Source organism: Bos indicus, chromosome 22 (assembly GCF_029378745.1).
Source record: "Bos indicus isolate NIAB-ARS_2022 breed Sahiwal x Tharparkar chromosome 22, NIAB-ARS_B.indTharparkar_mat_pri_1.0, whole genome shotgun sequence".
NCBI lineage: Eukaryota > Metazoa > Chordata > Mammalia > Artiodactyla > Bovidae > Bos > Bos indicus.
The window spans coordinates 15,951,517-15,973,007 of NC_091781.1; the positions used below are offsets into that span (position 1 = coordinate 15,951,517).

Here is a 21,491-nt window from a genome sequence, read left to right on the forward strand (position 1 = left end):
CAAAATGCAGTACTTGGCTGCAATCTCAAAAATGACAGAATGATCTCAGTTCATTTCCAAGACAAACCATTCAATATCACAGTATTCCAAGTTCATGCCCCAACCACTATTGCTGAAGAAGCTAAAGCTGAATATTTCTATGAAGACCTACGAGACTTTCTAGAACTAACACCCAAAAAAGATGTCCTTTCATCACAGGAGAGTCCAATGTAAAAGTAGGAACTTTGGCCTGGGAGTAAAAAATGAAGCAGGGCAAATGTTAACAGAGTTTTGCCAAGAGAACGCACTGGTCATAGCAAACATCCTCTTCCAACAACACAAGAGATAACTCTACACATGGACCTCACCAGATGGTCAATACAAAAATCAAATTGATTATATTCTTTGCAGTCGAATATGGAGAAGCACTATGCAGTCAGCAAAAACAAGACCTGGAGCTACTTGTGGCTCAGATCATTAGCTCCTTATTGCAAAATGAAGACTTAAATTGAAGAAATTATGGAAAAGCACTAGGTCATTCAGGTATGACCTAAATCAAATCCCTTACGATTATACAGTGGAAGTGACAAATAGATTCAAGGGATTAGATCTGATAGATAGAGTGCCTGAAGAACTATGGATGGAAGTTCATAACACTGTACAGGAGGCACTGACCAAAACCATCCCAAAGAAAAAGAAATGCAAGAAGGCAAAATGGTTGTCTGAGGAGGCCTTACAAAGAGCTGAGAAAAGAAGAGAAGGGAAAAGCAAAGGAGAAAATGAAAGATACACCCAACTGAATGCAGAGTTCTAAAGAATAGCAAGGAGAGATAAGAAAGCCTTCTTAAGTGAATAATGCGAAGAAATAGAAAAAACAATAGAATGGGAAAGACTAGAGATCTCTTCAAGAAAACTAGACATACCAAGGGAATATTTCATGTAAATAAGGGCACAATAAAGGACAGAAATGGTATGGACCTAACAGAAGCAGAAGATATTAAGAAGAGATGGCAAGAATACATGGAAGAACTATACAAAAAAGGTCCAAATGACCCAGATTTCCATGATGGTGTGATCACTCATCTAGAGCCAGACATCCTAGAGTATGAAGTCAAGTAGGCCTTAGGAAGCATTACTACAAACAAACCTAGTGGAGGTGATGGAATTCCAGCTGAGCTATTTCAAATCCTAAAAGATGATGCTGTGAAAGTGCACTACTCAATATGCCAACAAATTTGGAAAACTCAGCAGTGGCCACAGGACTGGAATATGTCAGTTTCCAAGCTGGATTTAGAAAAGGCAGAGGAACCAGAGATCAAACTGCAAACACAGATCACAGAAAAAGCAAAAGAATTCCAGAGAAACATCCATTTCTGCTTCATTGACTAAAGCTAAAGGCTTTGGACTGCATAGATCACAATCAACCAGAAAATTCTTAAAGAGATGGGAATATCAGACCCCCTTACCTCCTCCTGAGAAACTTGTATGCAGGTCAAGAAGCAACAGTTAAAACCAGACATAAAACAACAGACTGGTTCCAAATTGGGAAAAGAGTACATCAAGGTGGTATATTGTCACCCTGCTTATTTAACTTCTATGCAGACTACATCATATGAAATGCCAGGCTGGATGAAACACAAGCTGGAGTCAAGATTGCCAGAAGAAATATCAATAACCTCAGATATCCAGATGATACCACCTTTATGGCAGAAAACGAAGAACTAAAGAGCCTCTTGATGAAAGTGAAAGAGGGGAGTGAAAAAGCTGACTTAAAACTCAACATTCTAAAAATGAAGATCATGGCATCTGGTCCCATCACTTCATGGCAAATAGATAGGAAAACAATGGAAACAGTGAGAGACTATATTTTCTTAGACTCTAAAATCACTGTGGACAGTGACTGCAGCCATGAAATTAAAAGACATTTGCTCCTTGGAAAGAAAGCAATGACAAACCTAGACAGTATTTTAAGAAGCAGAGACATCACTTTTTCAGCAAAGGTCTGTACAGTCAAAGCTATTGTTTTTCCAGTAGTCATGTATGAATGTGAAAGTTGAACCATAAAGAAAGCTGAGCACTGAAGAATTGATGCCTTTGAACTATGGTGTTGGAGAAGACTCTTGAGTCCCCTGGACAGCAAGGAGATCAAATCAGTCAATCCTAAAGGAAATCAACCCTAAATATTCATTGGAAGAAATGATTCTGAAGCTGAAGCTCCAATACTTTGGCCACCTGATGCAAAAGAGTTGACTCACTGGAAAAGACCCTCTGCTGGGAAAGACTGAGAGCAGGAGGAGACGAGGGTGGCAGAGAATGAAATGGCTGGATGGCATCACCTACTCAATGGACATGAGTTTGAGCAAGCTCCAGGACATAATGAAGGACAGGGAAACCTGGCGTGCTGCAGTCCATGGGGTTGCAAAGAGTCAGACACTACTGAGCAATGGAACAACAAGAACAACAATTCCATTATCTAGGTGAACCACAGTTTCTTTATCCATTTGCTAGATGAATGACATTTGGGTTGTTCACATTTTGGGGCATTTATGAGCAGAGCTGCTACAAACATTCATGTAAAGGTTTCATGTGAACATAAATATTCATTCCTCTACAGTAAATAACCAGCAGTGGATTGCTAGGCCATATGATACATACAAGTTTATAAGAAAATGTATTATAACAAACAGGCAAACTATTTTCAATATTTGCATTCCCACCAAAAATGTAAAGAGTTCCAGTTTCTCAATGTCTTCACCAACACTCAGAATTGTATTATTAATTTTTGCCTTCAGATAGATAATTTCAAATTAAAACCATGCTGACATACCACTTATCTAATGGATAATGATATTGAACAAGACATCTTTTCATGTGCTTACGTGCCAGCTATATATCACTGTTAATAAAATGCCCATGCCTTTTTTTTTTAATTTTGGTTTTAAGAACTTTTTATATATTTTGGATACAAGTCCTTTGTAAGATTTGTGATTTATAAATATTTTCTACCAGTCTGTAGCTTGTGTTTTCATTCATTTTGATGGTGTTATTTGCAGGCTAAGAGTTTTAAATTTTAGTGGAGTCCAATTTATCATGTGTCCTTTTATGGATTGTGCTTTTGGTGTCATGTCTAAAAGCTCTTCACCTAACCTCAAGTCATGAAGAGTCTCTTCTATGGTTTATTCTAAAATTTTTATACAGCAATATTTCTATTTAGATTTATTTTTTCAGTTAATTTTTCTATAAGGTATGAGATTTAGGAGCAAGCTTATTTTTTTGCCTAAGGATCTCGAATTGTCCCAACATCATTTGTTGAAAAAAAAAATATTTTACCCATGAATTACTTTGAGATCTTGTCAAAAAATCATTTGGGATGTTTGTCTTCTGCCTTCTGACCATCTCGTGTTTTGCCCTGTGACCCTGCCTGGCATTTGGTGACTCTCTCTAGGATCTCCAAGAAGTAGAAGGATTGAGTTCACCTCCTGTTGCAAAAACACCAAAATCACAATTAGCTGTTCAAGAACCATTGACAAAAAGTATCAAACCTACCAAAAAGTCAGTCTACACCCAAGGAAGAGGCCACAACTAGATGTTAGAAGGGGGCTCTTGCAGTACAATCAAATCCCATACCCGCCAGGTGGGTGACCCACAAACTGAAAAATAATTATATCATAGAGGTTCTCCCACAGAGGTGAGAGTTCTGAGCCCCATATCAGGTATCCCAACCTGGGAATCTGGGACTTGGGGGAGGAGTCCCCAGAGCAATTGGCTTTAAAGGCCAGTGGGTCTTAAGTGCTGTGAGACTAGAAATCAACCATAGGAAATAAACCATAAAGATAGGAGCAGAAATGAATGAAATAGAGATGGAGGAAACAAACAAAAAAAGGTCAGTGAAACTAAAAGTTGAATCCAACAATATCTTAAATGGATCATACACCATAATCAAGTATGATTTATCCCAGGAATGCAAATATTCTTCAATATATGCAAATCAATCATGTGATATAACATATTATCAAAGTGAAGAATAAAAACCATATGATCATCTCAACAGATGCAGAAAAGGCTTTTAAAATAATTCGACAAACATCAATGATAAAAACTAGAGAGAACATACAGGGAACCTACTTCAACATAGTAAAGGCCATATATGACAAGCCCAGAGAGATCACTCTCAGTGATGAAAAACAGAGCATTTTCTCTAAGGTCAGGAACAAGACAAAGATTCCACCCTTGTCACTATTATTCAACACAGTTTTGGAAGTCCTAGCCATGGCAATCAGAGAAGAAAAAGAAATAAAAAGAATCCAAATTGGAAAGGAGTAAAAATTGTTTGCAGATGACATGATATTATCCTTAGAAAATCCTAAAGATGCCACCATAAAACTACTAGTGCTTATCATTGAATCTGGTAAAATTGCAGGATACAAAATTAATGCACAGAAATCTCTTGCATTCCTATACACTAGAATGAAAATTCAGAAAGAGAAATTAAAGAAGCAATCCCATTTACCACTGCAACAAAAAAGAATAAAATGCCTAAGGATAAACCTACCTAATGAGACAAAAGACCTGTACTCAGAAAACTGTGTGTGTGCTTAGTCGCTCAGTCATGTCTGATTTTCTGTAACCACATGGACTGTAGCCCGCCAGACTCCTCTGTCCATGGGGATTCTCCAGGCAAGAATACTGGTGTGGGTTGCCATGCCCTCCTCCAGGGGATCTTCCCCACCCAGGGATCAAACCCCAGTCTCCTGCATTGCAGGTGGGTTCTTTACCATCTGAGCCACCACGGAAGCTCAGAAAACTATAAGATACTGATAAAAGAAATCAAAGATGGCACAGACAGATGGAGAGATATGCATGTTCTTGGATTTGAAGAATCAATATCATGAAAATGACCCTACTACCCAAAGCAATCTATAGATTCAAGACAATCCCAAATTACCAATGCCATTTTTCACAGAACTAGGCCAAAAATTTTTACAATTTGTATGGAAATATAAAAGATCCTGAATAGCCAAAGCAATCTTGAGAAAGAAAAACAAAGCTGGAGGAATCGGGCTCCCTTGACTTCAGACTATACTACAGAGCCGCAGTAATCAAGACAGTATGATCCTGACACAAAAACAGACAAATAGATCAATGGAACAGGGAGAAAGCCCAGAAATAAACTCAGGCATCTATGATTACCTAATTTATGACAAAGGAAGCAATGGAGAAAAAACAATCTTTTCAACAATTGGTTCTCAGAAAACTAGACAGCTACATATAAAAGAATGAAATTAGAACACTCCCTGATACTATACACAATAATAAACTCAAATGGACTAAAGACCTAGATGTAAGGCTAGACACTACAAAATTCTTAGAGGAAACATAGAACACTCTTTTGACATAAATCAGAGCAATATCTTTTTTGACCCACTTCCTACAATAATGAAAATCAAAACATAAATAAATGAGACCTACTTAAATTGAAACCTTTTTCACAGCAAAGGAAACAGTAAACAAGACAAAAAGACAGTTCTCAGAATGGAAGAAAATATTTGCAAATGAAGCAAATGACAAGAAATTCATCTCCAAAATATATAAATAGCTCATGTGGCTTAATACCAAGAAAAACAACTCAATAAAAAATGGATGGAAGACCTAAAAAGACATTTGTCTAAAGAAGACATACAGATGGTCAAGAAGCATATAAAAAAAATGCTCAACATCAATAATTAGTATAGAAATGAATGAGGCAGCACCTCACACCACTCAGAATGGTCATCATCAAAAAATCTACAAGTAACAAATGCTGGAGAGGGTTTGAAGAAAAGGGAACCCTCTTGCACTGTTGGTGGGATTGTAAATTGATACAGCCACTATGGAGAATACTACGGAGGTTCCCGTAAAAAACTAAAAAGAGAACTGCCATATGACCCAGTAATCCCACTCCTGGGCATATACCCAAATAAAACCATAATTTAAAAAGACACTGAACCCCAATGTTCATTGCAGTACTATTTACAACAGCCAGAGAAATGGAAGCAACCTGAATGTCCCTCAACAGATGAGTGGATAAAGGAGATGTAGTACATATAGACAATGGAATGTTACTCAGCCATAAAAAGGAATGAAATTGTGCTATTTTCAGAGATGTGGATGGACCTAGAGACTGACATACAGAATGAAGTCAGAAAGAGAAAAACAAATATAGTGTATATTAATGAATATATGTATAATCTAGAAAATAGTACAGAATACAGACATAGGCATAGAGAAAAAATGTATGGACACCAAGCAGGGAAGGTGGGGTGGAATAAATTGGGAGATTGGGATTGACATATATACACTACTAGGTATAAACTAGACAGCTAACGAGACCCTCCAGTATAGCATAGGGAAGAAAAAATGAAGGCAGTATCTGTCTCCAGGACATATATTAAGTTAACCCTAATTTAACCAATATACATTAGGTGCAGACAAATACTGTTTGATTCAATTTATGCAAGATAACTAAAACAGTCAAATTCATAGTGTCAGAAAGTACACTGGCAAATGTCAGTGGCCGGCAAGGGAGGGAACTGGGGAGTTAGTTGTTAATGGGGGACAGAGTTTCAGTTTAGGAAGGTAAAAATTCAGGAAATGAATGATGGTTGAGAGTTGCACAACAATGTAAATGTACTTAGTGCTGCTGAACTATTTAGTTACATGTAGTTAAAATAGTTGTTTTATATAATGTGGCTCTTACAACAACAACAAAACATTTTAAAAAGGACTATACTACCCAAGGCAATTTACAGATTCAACTCAATCTCTGTGAAATTACCAATGGCATTTTTCACAGATCTAGAACAAACATTTTTTTTTTTAATTTGTATGGAAACACAAAAGACCCCAAATAGCCAGAGCAATCCTAAGAATGAAAAACGTAGCTGGGACATTCAGGCTCCCAGATTTCAGAGTATGCTACACAGCTACAGTCATCAAAACAGTACAGTACTGGCACAAAAACAGAAATCTGCAACAGTGGAACAAAATAGAGACCACAGAGATAAACCGACACACCTATGGTCACCTAATCTATGACAAATGAGGCAAAAATATACAATGGGAAAAAGTCTCTTCAATAAGTGGTTCCAGGAAAACTGGACACCTATATGTAAAAGAATGGAACTAGAATATTCTTTAATACCATACACAAAAATAAATTCAAAATGGATTTAAGACCTAAATGTAAGGCCTGATACTATAAAACTCTTATCGGAAAACATATGCAGGATACTCTTTGACATAAATCACAGCAACATCTTGTATTCACTTCCTAGAGTAACAAAAAAATTTTAAATGGAACGTAGTTAAACTTGAAAGCTTCCACACAGCAAAGGAAAGCATAAACAAAATGAAAAGAAACTCACAGAATGATAGAAAATATTTGCAAATGAAGCAACTGACAAGGAATTAATCTACAGAATATACAAACAGCTCATGTAGCTCAATTAAAAAAAAAAAACTCAACCAAAAAATGTGCAGAAGATCTAAATTGACACTTCTCCAAAGAAGACATACCAATGACCAACAAGCACATGAAAAGATGCTTAACATCAATAATTATTAGAGAAATGCAAATCAAAACTACCACGAGGTATGATCTCATACCACTCAGAATGACCATCATTAAAAAGTCTACAATCAATAAATTCAGGAGAAGGTGTGGAGAAAAGTGAACCTTCCTGCAGTGTTGGTGGCAAGGTAGATTGACATAGCCACTATGGAAAAAGGTATGGAGGTTCTTGAGAAAGCTAAAAGTAGAACTAACATATAATCCAGCAATCCCACTCCTATATGTGGAAAACGTACAGAAAACCATAATTCGAAAAGACACATGCACCCCAATGTTCACTGCAGCACTGTTTATAATAGCCAAGACAGGAAAGCAACAATAATGTTCCCAGACAAACGGAAGGGTAAAGAAGATGTGATATATTATACACAACGGAATATTACTCAGTTGTGAAAAAGAATAAAATACTACTACTTGCAGCAACATGGATGGACCTAGAGATTGTTGTACTAAGTAGGTCAGACAGAGAAAGACACATATTACTTATAAGTGGAATCTGAAAATGGACACAAATGAACTAATTTACAAACATAGACTCACAGACTTAGAAAACGAACTTATGGTTACCAAAGGGAAAAGGTAGAGAGAGGGATAAATTAGGAGTTTGAGATTAACATATATACACATATATAACATAATACATACAAAATAGATTATCAACAAGGAGCTACACTACAGTACAGGGAACTCTACTCAATACTCTATGATAACCTATATAGGAAAAGAATCTGAAAAAGAATGGATATATGTATAACTGAATTGTTTTGCTGTATGTCTGAAACTAATAGTACATTGTAAATCAACTATACTCTAATATAAAATAAAAAAATAAAAGTTGCGCATATTTATGTGGATCTATTTCTGTACTTTCTAATCAATGCTTCACTGATCTGTGTGTCTATCTTTTAATAACTGAAAGTCTTAAAATCAAGTAGTACAATCCTCCCAACTGTATTATTTTTTTAAATTATTTTACCTATTTTAATTCATCCATTTTCCATCAAATTTAGAATAGCTGGTCTATATCTACTAAAACTTTTTGGGAATTTTGATTGATAATACATTAAACCTCTACGGTAATTTGAGCAAAATTGACATATTTACTTTTTTGAGTCTTCTAACCCATAAAAAGAGTCTCTCTATTCACTGGGTCTTCTTTGACTTCCTTTATCAACTTGTTGTAGTTTTCCAACACACATTCTCTGTACATAATTTTTCAGGTTTATACATGAGTACTTTTTGAAAAAGTGAAAGTGTTAGTCATTCAGTTGTGCCATTTGCGTGAAAGGAGTACCCTTTGCGACCCCATGGACTGTAGCCTGCCAGGCTTCTCTATCCATGGAATTCTCCAGGCAAGAGAATGGGTTGCCATTCCCTTCTCCAGGGGATCTTCCTGACCCAGGGATCAAACCTGAAAGGGGCTATCTAAAAAATAATTTTTTTTCTGGCCACACCACACATCTTGCTGCATCTTAGTTCCCTGACCAAGGACTGACCTGTGTGCTTAGCAGTAAAAGAGCCAAGTTCTAACCACTGGACTGGCTTGTATTTTTTTTAATTCTTCTTCTCAATTGTACATGGTTAGTGTACAGAAATATGACTGACTTTTGTGTCTTGATCCTGCATCCTGCAAAGTTGCTTATCTTTATTAGTTCTAGAGATATTTTTTACTGATTCCCTGGGATTTTCAACATAGAAAATCATGTTGCCTGTGAAAGGAGATTCTTTGCAATCTCTACAGTTTCTTATTTTTATTTACTTTTTTCCTGATTGTACTAGCTAAGACTTCCAGTGTGATGCTGAATAGAGGTGACAAGTATGCACATCCTTGCCTTGTTCCTGTTATTACAGGGAAATCATTCAGTCTTTTTACCAGTAAGTATGATGTCAGCTCTAGGGGGGTTTTTTGTAGATGTCCTATATAAAGTTGAGATTTCCTTCTACTATTCTACACCCAAATCCAATGTGTGTATTTTTTTCTACACCACCAAGTAGTTCTGACTCTAGCTGAGTGTCCTATGAGTCAACTCAAGCCTGATCTACCTGAAGACTGTCAGATGCCACAGGTTGCTCAGCCTAACAGGACTGCCCTCCCACCCACCCATTTCAGATGTCAATTACAAGGTTGTCACCTTTGTTTCTGAGTGACTAGCTATAAGTTAGAGGTTCTGACACCCTCCTCCTTGGTTTGATTAATTTGTTGGAGCAGCTCATGGAATTCAAAGAAACATTTTACTTACTAGATTACCAATTTATATATAAAAAGCTGTAACTCAGGACCAGCCAAAAGGAAGACTGCATAGGGCAATGTATGTAGACAGGGCTGTACCCTCTCCCTGAATATCCAGGTGCTCACCAAGCAGGAAGTTCTCTGAACTCTGTCCTTTTGGGTTTTTATGAAAACTTCATTACACAGGCATGATTAGTTAAATCACTGGCCATCAACAACTGAAGCCAACCTGGAGGCCCCTCTAGCCTTCCTAGAAATCTGGGGGTGGCATTGAAAGTTCCAACCTTCTAATCACATGGTTGGTTCTCCTGGCAACCAGCCCCTTTCCCTTCCCTAGGTGCTTTCTACAAGTCATCTCATTAACATAACAAAAGAAACCTTCATAGCTCTCATCACAGGAAATTCCAAGGGTTTTAGCTTTGTGCCAGGAAAGAGAATGAAATGAATACATATTTTTTATTGTAATTCATCATTTCATACCTTCTATTCTTGGTTTCTTGAGAATTTTTATCAGGGACGGATGTTGAAATTTGTCAAATTCTTTTCCTGCACCTATTGATATAATCATGTGGGGTTGTTTTTTTCTTTAGACTGTTAATATATAATGAGTTACATGGGTTGATTTCTGAATATTGAATCAGCTGCATTCCCAAGCTAAATAAACTGCTTTTGGTCACAGTATATTGTGCTTTTTATATATTTCTTTCTATAATTTGCTAATATTTGCTTGAGCATTTTCATATTTATATTCTTGAACAATAGTGGTATGTACTTTTTTTGTGTGCTAATTTTGTCTGATTTTGGTATCAGGGCAATGTCAGACTCATAAAATGAGTTGGGAAATATTTCTTTCTCTTTATTCTCTGGAAGAGTGTGTTCAGAACTGATATTTGGTATAACTTGCCCATGAAACCATCTGGACCTGAAGATTTCTTTTTTGGAAGGATTTAAACTAAAAAATTCAATTTCTTTAATACTTACAGGTCAATACAGGTTTTCTGTTCTAGCTGAGGTTTGATAGCTTTTGGATTTTGAGAAATTAGTCCATTTCATCTAAGTTATGTGTAGTTTGTAGTGCAGGCTTAACAAAAGCCTGTGAAGTCTGTAGTAATATCCTCTTTTTCACTTATTCCTAATATTGGTAATTTGTGTCTTTTCTCCTTTGTACTATCTCAGTCCTCCTAGAGGTTTACTTTTATTGATGTCTTCAAAATATCAGTCTTTGGTTTCATTGATTTTATCTACCGTATTTCTGTATCTATTTTATTAATTTCTGATCTTTCTATTGGACTTTCTGTTGTTATCTCACAAGTTCCTGGGATTCTGTTCACTTTTTTCCAACCTTTTTTCTGAGTTTTCTGATTGGATACATTTTATTGAAGTAAGTCAAAATTCGTGCTTCTGGCAATGGCTCAGCAGTAAAGAATCTGCCTGCAATGCAGGAGCCTTACAGGAGAATGTGGGTTTGATCCCTGGGTCAGGAAGATCCCCTGGAGAAAGAAATGGCAACCCACTTCAGTATTTTGCCTGAAAAATTCCATGGAGAGAGGGGCCTGGTGGACTACAGTCCATGGGGTTACAACAGAGCAACTAAACGACAACAACAAAAGTCAAAGTTCACCAACTTTGCTCTGTCTGCTCCTGAGTCCAGCCAGTGAGTTTCTAATTTTGGTTGTTGTGATTTTCAGTTCTCAAATTTGCATTTACTTCTTCTTTATGTTTTCTACTTCTTAAGAGACTGTTTTTAGCATTTAAGAGTGTTCTTGATTGATTGAGCGTTTGTATAATGGTTGGCTTAAAATCTCTGTAGGATAATTCTGTCGTGTGTGTTCTCTCTATTTTGGCATCTATTGATCATCCTTTCCTGTGCAAGTTGAAATGTTTGTGGTCCTTCATGTGCTGAATAATTTTGGTTGTATCATGACATTTAAGAATTATGTTACAAGATTCTGGATCTTGTTTAAATCCACAGAGAATGTCGATATCTTTGTTTTAGCAGGCAATGGGCCTGGTGGGGCTCGGAGTGAAAAAGCATGCCTTCAACCTGTAGGCATGTTTCCAATGTCAGACTGAGGCAGGAGGTAGATGTGCCCATCCCCACTGGGTGAGCAATTGGAGTTCATTCCCTATGGAAACTCCAAAATATCAATAGAAAGACAATCAAGAGAGACGCGAGGCCCTGCCCCGATAAGAGACCACATATTCCTCATTCTCTAAGTCAGGGAGACCTTCCTGACTAGAAAGCTCCTTGGAGGTCAAAAAAGCGTACCCACAGGCCTTTGCACTGGAATTCTTCTTGGCTTAGAGATGCACGAGCACACGTGGGAAGATCCTGTGATGTACCAAATATGGACTAAGAATTGGGCAATTCAAAATGACTGGCTAGAGAAAACCCAGAAGAAATGCCCACATAAGTGATTTAGACTACCATGAGGGTACAACTGTCTGAGTCTGCCCAGGTGGCTATCCACATGTACTATATTCTTTTTTTCCTGATAAACACTTTATTTGTTTCACTAATTTTCATCTTTGTGGGAATTCTCTTCTGCAAAGCCAAACGGCCAGGGCCTTGTCATCGGCCAGTGGTCTAGTGGCTAGGACTCAGCACTCTCACCACTGCAACCCAACTTCAGTCTCTGGCCGGGAACCGAAACCCTGCTTCCAGCTGCTGCAGGCTGAGGCCACCTGAGATCACATTTGGTGCTGAAACCTGGGAGGTCAAGGTGAACCATGGACTTTGCCCAGCTGCAGCTTGAGGCCTCTGACTTTCACTTTTGCTTTCTTTCTCTTGCTTTCTGCTTTGCTTTCTTTTCGGGACCCACAGGGCATAACCTCTGTCTGTCCACAACCTTATGGCTCCCCCTAACACTGGGGGTGTCAGGGCATTCCCCTAGGTTGTGCAGATTCAAATAAGGTTTGGGTGACAACTGATGTGGTCTTTTGGGACATGTGGAAACATGATTTCCAACTGTGAAGGAGCCCACGGGGTCTCTCTCACTGTCCCATATAGAACCCTCCACTATGCTTTTCTTTCTCACCTTACTTGCACAACAAGGTCTCTTTCTCACTTCCCATCTCCATGCCCTTTTAGGGAAGGATATCCTGGACACGTTTTCCAAACTGTGTCTCTACCACTGTCAAACTCTGTGTTGCCTGTGTCAGACAAAATCATCAGATGATTCCCAACTCTTTGTTGCCAGACAGATAGGGCAAAGGCTTTAGTGTTCTTCTGCTCTCTAGTCTCTCACCTCCCTCCATGCCTAGAAATCTATCATGAGAATTTCTCTGCCTGCTGGTTCTCAAGCCTTGAACCCCTCACTGTCTTTCATAGCGCCCAACACCAATTTCGGAGAAGGCAATGGCAACCCACTCCAGTACTCTTGCCTGGAAAATCCCATGGACGGAGGAGCCTGGTAGGCTACAGTCCATGGGGTTGCTAAGAGTCGGACACAACTGAGCGACTTCACTTTCACTTTTCACTTTCATGCATTGGAGAAGGAATTGGCAACCCACTCCAGTGTTCTTGCCTGGAGAATCCCAGGGACGGGGAAGCCTGGTAGGCTGCCATCTCTGGGGTCACACAGAGTTGGACACGACTGAAGTGACTTAGCAGCAGCAGCAGCAACACCAATTTAGGTTCCAAGGGTTCCTCTTTGCATCTGTTGAACCCCCTCCACTCCAGGCCTTGGCAGCCTACACACTGCTACAGACAGCCTATTGAGCTAGCCGCAACCCAGAAACTCAAATTATAAACTTTATAGATGCTCAGTCATGATAAATATACCCAAGAGAGTAGAAATTAAAAGATACTTGCTCCTTGGAAGAAAAGCTATGACCAACTGAGACAGCATATTAAAAAGCAGAGACATTACTTGGCCAACAAAGGTCCATCTAGTCAGAGCTATGGTTTTTCCAGTGGTCATGTATGGATGTGAGAGTTGGACTATAAGGAAAGCTGAGCGCCGAAGAACTGACGCTTTTGAACTGTGGTGTTGGAGAAGACTCTTGAGAGTCCCTTGGACTGCAAGGAGATCAAACCAGTCAATCCTAGGGGAAATCAGTTCTGAATATTCATTGGAAGGACTGATGCTGAAGCTGAAACTCCAATACTTGGCTACCTGACGCAAAGAACTGACTCATTGGAAAAGACCCTGATCCTGGGAAAGACTGAAGGCAGAAGGAGAAGGGGACGACAGAGAATGAGATGGTTGGATGGAATCACCAACTCAATGGACATGAGTTTGAGCAAACTCCAGGAGTTGATGAAGGACAGGGAAGCCTGGTGTGCTGCTGTCCATGGGGTCGCAAAGAGTCGGGCACGACTGAGTGACTGAACTGAACTGAAATGAGGAAGACTTATCATAGTACATAAGCCCTATAGACAAGGGATCCCTCCTAAGGAAAGTCCTGGCAACCAACTGGTCTGCCACTGGTTTAAATATCCTCTCTTGGGCACATGGGGAGACACCCTGCACAAGGTACCAAGGAAGACCAGAGACACCTGGTCAGGAATCACTGGAAAGTAGAGGACGCTTGAAACCGTATCAGGTTCAAAGGAAAACTGGGGAACGCCCTGAACCCCTTCAGGTTAAAGCCTCCTGGTAAATGTTTCTGGGATGTCAGATTACATTTCTAATAGAACCGTCTTATTCTTGGTTGTAGGTTACTCAACTTTGAGGGTACCCCTCCAAGCCAGAAGAAACACCTCTGGAGTGTATCCTTAAGAACTGGGAATATTTTAAATAGAAGCGCTAACAAAGGAAAAACTTGAGTGCTATTGTATTTGGTTGGGGAATGGAGAAAAATAGCCTGAAAATGGTCTTTAAATTATAATACCATTCTGCAATTGGATCATTATTGCCATGGGATGAGAAAGTGGACTGAGGTTCCCTCTATTCAGGTTTTCATGGTCATTTACCCAAATCTCACCCTATGTGGCTCCTGTAATTCAAAACCTAGGGAACCAGAAAACTCTCCCAACATTTTAGATGATCCCCTTCTAAGCTTTCCCATCTCTCAGGGGGAAGCCTAGCCCCCCTACTCCTGACAGTATCCCTACTTCTTCCAGTCCCACTGATCTGTCCCAAACTCCACCTCCCTATGTCCTTCCTTGCTCTCCATTATCCAAAGAGAGACTGGTCCCTCTAGGGTAACTCACAGTGGAGCTTCCTATAACCCAGGATCAGCAAAATTAGGCCTTCTCGGGAGTGGCAAAGGAGAAGGGAACAATTGGAGTACACAATGCCCTTCTCTTTAACTGACTTAGTGCAATGTAAACAGAAACTGGGCCAATTTTCCAAAAACCCTAGTTTGTTGAAGAGTTTCATGCCCTCACTCTGGTCTACGATTTAACTGGAAGGATGTCCTAATAGTGCTACCTACTTGTACTTTTGAGAAAAACACAGAATTTCAACAGCAGCCCAGGGGCACGCTGACCAGCTTGCTAGAGACCAGCCCAAACATTATGCTATGAGTGGAGACGCAGTCCCAATTCAGGAACCCTCTTAGCATATTAATTTCTGGGTGGGAACAGAAGTCATGAAACCCACGATCCAATATGTATTAGAAGGGATGAGAAAGTGTATCAGAGTCAGTTAACTATGAAAGGTAAAAGGAGTGATCCAAGAAGGAAAAGAAAATCCAGCCTTCTTCCACAGGCAGCATGTAGAGGGTTTTAGGATGTATACCAACATAGATCCCTCCACTTGTGAAGGTCAGTCACTGTCAGGACAGCACTTTATTAGCCTGTCTACCCCTGATATTAGGAAGAAACTTCAAAAGTTACAGTTAGGCCCACAAACCCCCACGCCTCAACTCCTGAGCTGGCTGTGGCCTCTGGGGTATTTGGGCTTCCCCGGTGACACAGCGGTAAAGAATTCACCTGCCGACGCAGGAGACATAAGAGGCGTGGGTTTGATCCCTGTGTTGGGAAGATCCCCTGGAGGAGGAAATGGCAACCCACTCCACTCCAGAATTCTTGCTTGGAAAATTCCACGGACAGAAGAGCCTGGTGGGCTACAGTCATTCGGTCACAAAGAGTCAGACACAACTGAGTGAAATGAAATAGGATACTCTTTGGACTATTTAATAATGGAGGTCAAGCTGAGGAGGAAGAAAGAAACCAACATGAGAAAAGACAGGCCAGGGCCCATACAAAACTGATAACCATTGCTGTCAGCCTTGCTTTTCGACCTCAAGACAACCCAAGAGGGCCAAGAAAGTCCAACTTTCTGTCTGGAGGTAAGGCCAACAAGGAGGAATGCTACAAATGCAAGTCAACTGGCCACTGGGCCCAAGACTGCCAGAAAGAGGTCCCAGGGCCATGCCCAGCCTGCAAACAAACAGGTCATTAGAAGAGGGACTGTCCCAAAGGGAAAGGGGGGGCTCCTGCTCCCAAGATGCCATGACAGATGACAGAGGCAGTGGGGGGACCCTGGCAGTTCCCTCCAATGAGAAGTCTATCTCTATCAAGGAGCTCTGGGTGGTCCTTGACATGACAGGTAAGAAAATAAGTTTTTTAATTGATAGGGGAGCCACTTATCCTGTCCTGATCTCTCATGCTGGGCCTCTCTCCTCCAAAAGCTGTACTGTGACTGGTGTTGATGGAAAGCCTCGCACCCATTTCTTTACTGGGGCTCTCACTTGCCAATTTGACCAGCGGTTGACTTCACATGCCTTTTTAGTTGTACCTGAGTGTCCCACCCCACCACCTTCTGAGCTCCCTCAGGGCCATACTCCAGTTAGGAGGCCCCGAATAGCCCCTTATCTTGACTCTAAGACCAGCTGGAATATTAAGGTCCTGTTCCCAGCCATATTCTACAGGCAGTGGACTCTTCAGTATGTGACAAAGGAATCTCTATAACAATTAGCCTTAGACCAGAAGCTGCTTACCCTAACAAGAGATAATATCCCATAAAGTTGGAAGCAAAAAAGGATTTACAACCCCTCATAGATAAATTCTTAAGACATGCCTCTCGGTACCCTACCAGTCTCCATGCAACACTCCTATTCTGCCAATTATTAGGCCAAATGGGGGATATAGTATGGTACAAGGCCTTAGAGCTGTAAACGACAGTGGTCCCTATATATCCCCTCGTGGCCAATCCTTATAACATTATTAATCAAAATTTCTGAGAACACTAAATTGTTTACTGTGCTCAACCTCAAGGATGCTTTCTTTTGCATCCACTTCGTCCCTCATCACAGTATCTGTTTGCCTTTGAGTGGACTCAAGCCAAATGCAATAATACACCTGAACTGTATTGCCTCAGGGGTTTTAGGTCAGCCCACACTTGTTTACCCAGGCCCTAGGAAAGGAACTTGGAGAAGGCGATGGCACCCCGCTACAGTACACTTGCCTGGAAAATCCCATGGACAGAGGAGCCTGGTGGGCTGCAGTCCATGGGTTCACGAAAAGTCGGACACGACTGAGCGACTTCACTTTCACTTTCATGCATTGGAGAAGGAAATGGCAACCCACTCCAGTGTTCTTGCCTGGAGAATCCCAGGGACGGGGGAGCCTGGTGGGCTGCCATCTATGGGGTCTCACAGAGTTGGATGTGACTGAAGCAACTTAGCAGCAGCAGGAAAGGAACTAAAGGAAATACACCTAAAAGAAGGTGCCATTCTACTGTATGTAGACAATATATTAATATGCAGTCCCTCTATGGAGGACTCAGATCAAAATACCACTGAAGTCCTTATTTCCTTGAGGCCCATGGTTAGCATCTCAGTCTCTAAGACAAAGGTACAAATCTCAAAGCAACAAGTTAAATATCTGGGATATATTATAAATCTCCGAAGTAGACAGTTAACTCAAGATAGAAAAACAAGCTATATTAGGCCTAAGCATTCCAAATACAAAGAAACATATCCATATCTTTTGGAACATGGCAGGATTTTGTAGAATTTGGATTCCAGGATTTGGGCTAATGGCTAAGCCCCTATATAAAGCTACTAAAGCTCTAGATACAGAACCATTACTTTGGAACAGGTAATAGGAAAAGGCAAAAACCATTCATCTTGTCTGTGGATGAAAAGCAGAAGACAGCTTTTGGGGGTCCTTATACAGAAGCTCAGGGAAGTTCCTCAGCCTATAGGCTACGTTCCCAAGTAACTAGACTCTGTGGCCCTAGGTTGGCTTGGCTGCCTCCAGGCAGGAGCTGTCACCACTTTATTAGTGGAAGAAGCTAACAAGCTCACCTTTGGACAGCCACAGGAAGTGCAGACCTTTCATCAAGTACAAGGGATTCTAGAGATAAAAGGCCACCATTAAACTTCCTTGGTACTCCAGTGGTTAAGAATCTGCCTGCCAAAGCAGGGGACACAGGTTTGATCCCTAGTCCAGGAAGATCCTACATGCCTCGGAGCAACTAAGCCCATGCACTGCAACAAGAGAAGCCACCTCAAACAGAAGCCGGCATGCTGCAACTAGAGAGTCGCCATCCCCACGCTGTCTGCAACTAGAGAAAGCCCATGCATAGCAATGAAGACCCAGTGCAGCCAAAAATAAAGAAATACTTTTTAAAACGTTGTCATTAAATTTACAAAAAAAAAAAAAAAAGGTGATCACCACTGGCTAACTGGAGGCTGCCTCATTAAGTCCCAGGCTCTGCTCCTTGACTCCCCAGAGCTAACCCTCAAAACTTGCCACACTCTTGATCCTACTACATTAATGCCCACCAAAAGCCCATTGCTAACACCTTCTTGCCTTGAAACCCTTGACCAGATCTATGCCTGTAGGTCTGACCTAACAGACTTGTTGTTTAGTTGCTAAGTCATGTCTGACTCTTTGTGACCCCATGGACTGTAGCCCACCAGGCTCCTCTGTCCATGGGATTCTCCAGGCAAGAATACTATAGTGGGTAGCCATTTCCTTCTCCAGGGGATCTTCCTGACCCAGGGATTGAACCCATATCTCCTGCATTGGCAGGCAGATTCTTCACCACTGAGCCACCAGGGAAGACTTGACTTAATAGACTAGGGCACAGAAAACCCCGAGGAAGAATTGTTTACTGATGGCAGTAGTTTCATTAAAGATGGAGTCAGGAGGGCAGGGTATGCTACTGTGATCACTCACAGCATCACAGAAGAAAAACCTTGTCACCTAACACTTCAGCCCAAAAGGTTGAATCGATAGCTCTAACCCAAGCCTCAACCCCAGGGAAAGGAAAGATTGTAAATATATACACAGACTCAAAATACGCCTTACTTGTCTTACATGCCCACGCATCTATCTGGAGAAAGAGAGGATTTCTAAATGCAAGAAATTTCCCTATAAAATATGCGGCTAACAGTTTATATCTCATAGAAGTGGTTCAAAAACCAAAACAGATAGCAATCATCCACTGCCATGGGCACCTAAAGGGAACTTCTCTAATGTCCCAAAAAAACAACAGGGCAGATCAGGAAACAAAGAAAGCAGCCCTGATGTCCCTAATTGTAATGGCTTTAATCCCATCCCTTATCCCTTCTAACATTATACCCAGGTACTCGACTTCCAAAGATACCTGGGCACGAGACACAGGGGGAACTAAGGGGACAGACAGATGGCTGGGCCATATAGATCGGAAAGTGCTCATACCTCCCTCTGACCAATGAGAAATTATTAAAGGGCTACATGATTCTCTCCATATGCGGAGAGAAGCAATGTCTACAATTGTTTTCTGACTTTTTACAGGGAAAGGGCTCCCAGAGACAATTAAGAGTATTACTCAAGCATGTGCCTTTGCACCACCCATAACCCAGGAGGCAACCCCAAGACTCCCCTTCTTGTTAGCCCAGTACAGTGACATGGGAGACTTATCCCATGAGGATAAGGAAGATGACTGGCAAATAGATTTCACTCAGATGCCCTTCTTCCAGGGCTTCAAATATTCGATTGGCAAAAAAAAATTGTTCAGATTTTTTCCTAAGTTGTTATAGAAAAACCTAAATGAACTTTTTGGCCAGCCCAATACTTACTAGGCTTTAAGTATTTTCACTGAACAGACAGAAGCCTCCCTCACTAGAACTGAGAAGGCAACTGAAATGGCTAAGGTGCTTCTAAAAGAAATTATTCCTAGATTCAGATTGCCTCATCACCTTCAGAATGATAATGGACCTTCATTTGTAGCAAAGATGACCCAGTTTTCTCGGGCTTTAGGAACTAAAAACCATCTCCAGTGGGAGAGAGGTTTAAGAGGGAGGGGACACATGTATACCTATGGCTGATTCATGTCGTTTGACAGAAAACAACAAAATTCTGTAAGGCAATTATCCTTCAATCTCCATTCATTCTGAAGACCTCAGGAAAAGTGCAATGGACTAATGATACTCTAAAGAAAACCTTGGGCAAATTCTGTCAGGAAACATCAGAGTTGTGGTATTACCTGCTGCCAATTGTCCTTTTAAGGGTCAGGGCAGCCTGTAAAACAACCAGTAAGTTAATAAGCCCTTTTGAAATAACATATAGAAGACCATTCCTTACTCTGGACATGCTAACTGATCCAGAAACCCAGGCTCATCTTAAATACATTATAAACCTAGGCCAGGTCCAGAGGGCTACATAAGAATATGGCAACAGCTTGGGCTGGCGGACCTCGAGGAGCACGGATGGGGGCCGCATCGCACCAGGAGATGGTGGCAGCGGTGGCCCTGAGCGGCGCCAAGCGGAGCCTTCGGGCCGAGCTGAAGCAGCGTCTGCGGGCGCTGAGGAGCGGCTGCGCCAGTCCCACCTCTTGGCCCAGAAGGTGTTTACTCATAGTGAATGTCAAAAGTCCAAAAGAGTGTCCATCTTTCTGAGCATGCCAGATGAAATTGAGACAGAGGAGATCATCAAGGACATTTTCCGACAAGGCAAAACCTGCTTTATCCCGCGGTACCAGTTGCAGAGCAATCACATGGATATGGTGAAGTTAGTATCACCAGAGGAAATCGCATCACTGCCCAGAACTTCCTGGAACATTCAGCAGCCCAGTGAGGATGAGGTTCTGGAGGAGGCCTTGTCAACAGGGGGACTTGACCTCATCTTCGTGCCTGGTCTCGGGTTCAACAAACAGAGTAACCATTTGGGATGGGGCAAGGGCTACTATGACGCCTACCTGAAGCGCTGTCTGCAGTCCCAGGACGTGAAACCCTACACCCTGGCCTTGGTTTTCAAAGAGCAGATCTGCCTCCAGGTCCCGGTGGATGAGAACGATGTGAAGGTAGACGAAGTGCTTTACGAAGACTCGTGAGCACCTTTGGCTCTGACGACCGCAGCTGAATAATCAAGGTTTTGTGCCAGAAAAAGTCGAATATGTGTATTTTCTCTTTGTCAGAAATTAGTGGAAATTGCACACTAATGTGAATATGGGCTACATTGTTTTTAACGTAAGATACACCTAACATGAAACCAGTTTTAAAAATCAATAGCTGTGTGTGTGATAGAACATTGATTAAAACGGAGGCTATCACCATGTGATTTTCAATTTAACTTTCTGGCCTTAATGTCCCAGGTTGGTCTGTCTGCTTGGTGGTGGTGGTGGTGGTTTAGTTGCTCAGTCAAGCCTGACTCTTGGCGATCCCATGGACTATAGCCTGCCATGCTCCTCTGTCTATGGGATTCTCCAGGCAAGAATACTGGGGTGGATTGCCATTACCTCCTCTTGACCCAGGGACTGGACCCAGGTCTCTCACATCACAGGCAGATTT

The 21,491-nt window shown here is 41.1% G+C and overlaps 1 pseudogene; it reads left to right on the forward strand.

Annotated features, from left to right (window-relative positions):
• Positions 1-20,510: 20,510 nt before the first annotated feature.
• On the forward strand, positions 20,511-21,248 carry LOC109575937 (5-formyltetrahydrofolate cyclo-ligase pseudogene; annotated as a pseudogene).
• The last annotated feature ends 243 nt before the right edge of the window (positions 21,249-21,491 follow it).